The sequence below is a fragment of the Drosophila biarmipes genome, unplaced genomic scaffold (assembly GCF_025231255.1).
Source record: "Drosophila biarmipes strain raj3 unplaced genomic scaffold, RU_DBia_V1.1 ptg000008l, whole genome shotgun sequence".
Lineage (NCBI taxonomy): Eukaryota > Metazoa > Arthropoda > Insecta > Diptera > Drosophilidae > Drosophila > Drosophila biarmipes.
In genome coordinates, this window is record NW_026114529.1 from 1,698,449 (window position 1) to 1,703,814 (window position 5,366).

General features: G+C 35.6%; 1 long non-coding RNA gene across 1 annotated transcript; it reads left to right on the plus strand.

The window, feature by feature from the left end:
• On the plus strand, positions 1 to 487 carry LOC127011754 (uncharacterized). The gene is made up of 2 exons (XR_007765033.1): positions 1 to 121; positions 196 to 487. It is a non-coding gene; the product is annotated as an uncharacterized LOC127011754 (long non-coding RNA).
• The last annotated feature ends 4,879 nt before the right edge of the window (positions 488 to 5,366 follow it).

Sequence of the window (5,366 nt, forward strand, 5' to 3'; positions counted from 1 at the left end):
CCAGAAGTCAGATGTCAGAAGTTATAAAGTATTGGTCAAGGGATTTTGATGATCCATACACAACAAAGCTCTTGTATGTTTCTCTTGTTCGTCCGTCCATGGATTAAAGCTCGTGTAGATGGTAATTTGAGATTAGCTATTATCCAAATATACAAAAGCCAGTACAAAATCATTTTCTTTTATTTGCGGTGAAAGGTTTAAACTGGGATATAGGAAGACGATTGCCCTCGTATCATGTGAGGTTGCGCCTGCTGGACTTACGAACCCTGGACCACCGTAGAAAGTGTCATGGAGTTTTTTTCTTGCATAAATTCTTCTAAGTTCCCGCAACTGGAATATATCCAGTAGAACAGTTCGTCGCCTCTGACAATTTTTGGAACCCATTATGCCCTTCATGATCCTTTTCGTGTTCTTTGTGATGATTATAGTGCACTGTGTCACGACTTAATATTTGATAGCCCTAATAAAACCAATTACGACAAACTAATCTATTTTCTATTTTAAAATAATATGTAAGTTTCTATGTTACTAACCAATCTATCGGAGCATGTATTTTTAACTGTTTATTGGTATATCGTCATTTTCCATGTCCGTCTACTAGAGCAAGTTAGGTTAGGGCGCCGCGTGTAACAAGCTTTGCTTGGTGTCGCTAGGGCTACTTGTTTGTACTGATTAAATTCGTTGCTTGAAGATTACTATAGAACCAAAAATTAAATAATATACCATTTATACAAGACACTTTTAATAATTTCGAGCCGATCGCGGTCTCGGACAAAATAGGACTGACTTCTTCATTTCTTAATCTGATTAAATGAACCTCGGCCAGGAGCTAGAGTAAATAAGATTCCACATGAATCCGTCTCACGAACATACGAACCAACAGGCGATAACAAGCAATACAATGCTAAATTTAGAAGATTTATTAAAACAAATTGCAAATTTTGATTGAAATCCGTTAAAAGAAATAAAAAAAAAATAAAAAAGGCAGAAGAATATCAGATTGAGATTTTAGAACCAAATTGGAGCGACGCATCTTAGGATATATAAAGTAGAAGAAGATAAATATGTAAGCTGGTGAGAATCAGCTAAAAGAACCTGTCTATCCAAATTATATCTACTAATTAATAAAACTAATTTGACCTATGGTAGAAACAAAATGCTGAAATGAATGAAAACAGGAAAGGGAGTTAACTTCCGCAAGACGAAGTTGGTATACCCTTGCAGAAATAAGCAACTTTTGTAACACCATTTGCAATTTTTAAGGATTGTTCTTGACTTCCGTGATATTAAGAAATTATTTATTTCATTCTTTTTTTCAGACCGTTTTTTTTTTACATCTATTTGTTAGAGTAGTCCGATTTATATGTCATATAATATGTCAAAAAGCACCAAAACCATAATTTGTTTCATATATCTCCCTCCAATTTTCCGAACGTTCCTATGGAAGCTATATGATATAGTCGTCCGATTTGAATCAAATTTAATTCGAAATTCAGAACTAATTAAAAAAGGTTATTTCCCAGAGTAGAAGGTTATTATGTTAAAAAAGCAACAAAGACATAGTTTTACTGCGTTGCAAATTTCTGACTGAAATCGTTATACTCTCTGCAAGGGTATAAACATAGGAAGACAGCTCTTACGGTTTTCATTTCCGGCCTTCGCAGTAAAATTTTAGATACTATTTTCCCAAGGCGACCGGTACTTTAATGTTGGTTTCAAAACGAATGGGGTCAGTTTAAGAACATTTCGAGCAGAACCTGGGAACATAAAAATATAAACTAAGGAAGGTTTGTGTTTGTGCGCAGGCTAGTTTTTCTGGACGCCTAGTAGGCAAATATATTTAATTTGTTAATTTTGTTCTGTTATTGCGCATGCAGTTGGATTTGTATATTTGGACTGGACAAATTTTGCAAGTATAGATATCGTAACACCAAAGCACATCCACCCTATTGTGAAAAAGATCGTGGAACAAAGAGGTATAGACACAAAGAAATCCAGTTTGATAGTGATTTTAATCTTTGAAATATTCTTAGCTGCTAGAATTGAGTGATCAGCGGGCGAAGTAAATGCAACATTAGCATATTCACGGCTGGCTCGATGTGTTAGTCAGAGAGAGCCAGTCGGCACCGTGGGAATGCATAGTCAGCATTTTAATTTGCAGGCCGTTGTCAACCAAATGTTGAGATTAAAAATTGTGTATATTTGCGGGTGTAAATATGTGTATATATATGATGATTAAGGAAGTAAATATAAATGACGTATATTTTAATGAAGTCATTATACAGATATCTTAATAATAGTTATTATTTTTATTATTAATAATAAAAATGAAATAAAAGGTTATGAAATGAAATGAAGATAAGTCATGATTAAAATTTACTTTATATATATATATTTTTTTTTTGTTTTTTTTTTCAGTTGGTTTATTTTACAGTTTTAGCTATAAAATGGTTTTAATATGTCTTTGCTTACAACCTGTTTCTTTTTTTTACTGTCTAAAATTTGTATATTATTTCTTTCGTTTATGCCTACGACCTTAAATGGTCCCATAAAGTTCTTATCTAGTTTGTCCCCTGTCTCATTTCTAAGTAAGACTTATCTCCGACTTTTAGATGGAAATTATTTACGTTTTTATCGTATAGTGTTTTTCGTTTTTCTTTTTCCCTTTCCAGCATGCCCGTTTGTATGCTGATTCTAACCTAAACTTAATTTCCTTGTCATAATCATCTTTAATGTAATTAATGAACTAATTTATTTTAGAAATATCTATAAATTTTCGAGCTGGTCTTCCATACACTAATTCGTACGGACAATAATTGTGCGTAACTGATGGTGTAGTGTTAAAACAGTACGTGAAATATTGCAACCTATGTCCCAATCACTTTTGTTATTTGAGATATATGAAGGGACATATTCGTTAAACGTTCGGTGACTGCGTTCAACAGTCCCTAGGGTTTAAAAGTCTCATAAGTTTCTTATTACATTGTTTTTATACTCTGTGCCCATGTAAACGAGCATAAAGTTTTCGAAGATTGCTTTTGCAACAGTATTTGTACTTTCATTCGGAATTGGTACTGTTATTCGTTTCCCTCTTCCGAAAACGCTAATGGGCCAATAGTACAAATTAATACCGTGTCCAAGGCCGAAGTGGGTGTCTTGGTAATAGTCATTGGTGTGTTTGTATGAGTGGTTGTCTTAGATTGTTGGCAGGTCTGACAGGTTTTTACGTAATTAGTAACTACTTTTGTCATGTTTGGCCAATACAAGTAGTAATGTCGCCTTATTTTTAATGAATTCTCGTCATTCCTGAATGACCTCCCTCAATTGGATCATCATAAATTTTTTTTAAGATTTCTCTTATATTTTTTCATTGTTTTTGTCTACTATGATCAACTCAGAAGGTAGCGCTATTTGTACTTTTTGCAATGTACTGTTACATATTTCTTCAAATTCTCGTAATAATACTGACTTTAAAATCAGTGCGCTGGGTGCCAGTTGAAATTGTTTTATGCTTTGCATTCCGGCCTGTATCTCAAGCCTTTGGAAAAAATGTCCCATTAGAGTACAAATCATCAATTACAAATTATGAAATTATTCGTTTTCCCCGTTTAAACAAACACTTATATTTGACGAATTTAAGTTTCTCATATTTTCTGATGTCATTGTTATTGACAACGTCGTAGACTCTGGGCTCAGAAAGCTCTTCTTTCTGCAAGAGTTCATTTTCTGATATCTGATCCTGGTTTTTACGTGTTTTGGATCTTGTTGTAATTTTCATTGCCTGTCTGTTCATTGATATTAAGTCATTTATTGTAATTCTGGACAGCGCGTATGCCCCATAATTATTTTTCACCTTGATGTATTCCGCAGTAAAATCATATATTTCCAAATCTAGCCTCATTCTTGTTAATTTTGAACTAGGGTCTTTCATTGAAAATAAGTAAATTAAAGGTCAATGGTCTGTTCTCACTATAAAAAGTCTTTCGTAAACGTATGGTCTGAAGTATTTTATAGCCCAGTGGATGGCTGCTAGTTCTTGCTCAGTGGTTGAGTTGTTCGATTTTCCTTTTGTAAAAGATCGATACGCATATGCAACTGGCAAGTGTGCGCCCCCATGTTCTTGTGTCAGTACCGTTCCGCAAGCGTATTTACTGGCGTCTGTTGTTATACAGAATTCGTTGTTGAAATCTGAATATTAGAAGAGTTTTGGGCTTATTAGGGCTTCTTTTAAATAATTGAATGCATCATTACAATCCGTGTTCCATTCGAAGTGGACGCTTTTCTTGCAAAGTTTTGTTATACGAGGTGTGTTCAAAAAGTAAGGTGACTTTGTATTTTCAAGAATAACTAAACCTTCAAATTAATCCAGATACAATACACTTATGCCAACGGTTTTTCCAATCCTCAAAGCACTTCCTATAAGCACTTTTCGGTATAGCCTTGAGCTCTTCCAGCGATGCAGTCTTTATCTCTTCAATCGTTGACAATCTCCGTCCTTTCATAGGTCTCTTTAGTTTTGGGAACAAGAAAAAGTCACATGGGGCCGAATCCCGTGAATATGGTGGCGGACGTATCTTGGGCTTCCTCGCCTTCGGTTTTACTTTTTTCCACTCCTGTGGGGGTTTTTGGGGCTTACTGGTGCTCTCTGTCCCAGCATGTTTGCCCCTATTTCCCCCTTGGCAAGCTTCGCCTGCCGGCACCTTATGCATCGCTTTTTTTGCTGGCATGGCGTTTTCCCAGTTTCATGTCCCCTGGGTCGCTTACTATTGCCGCTCGCGGGCACTTCTGCGCAGGTTTTTTTAGCGGTCTTTCCTGTTCTTCGAGTATGCCTTGCACAGCCGACAGAACTTCTCTCTGAAGATAGTCAATTTCATCGACTATGTCCCGCATAGGGTTTGTGATGGAGCGCTTTCCGTTCATTAGCTTCTTAAGCTCCCTGGCCTTCGATCCAAGGTCAGTAAGCTGTTTCAGCACATCCCCTTGCCTCAATCTCGGAGTAACACTCCCTCAATGTCTTCCCCATATCCTCTTATCTGCCGTCCAGGGCGACATTAAGTCTTTGTGCGTCCTGGGCGAAGTCCTCCTTCTTAAGGCGGTAAATCCACTTCTTTCCCATTCTATTTTTTTTGGTGGCAAATAATAGGAAACAAATTATAGCTTTAGGGCTATTTCACTTATTATCATATAATATTGGGAATAAAAATTGTTATATTTTCAATTAAATAAAATTATTGATTATTTATTATAACTTGTTTTTCTATATTTTTCGAAATATCAATTTTACGGAGCGCATAAAGAGGTTTCCCATACTAAAACTGAAAATGCCAGGCATTTTAAAGACCGTAAAAATACTTTAGCTAAGAAAG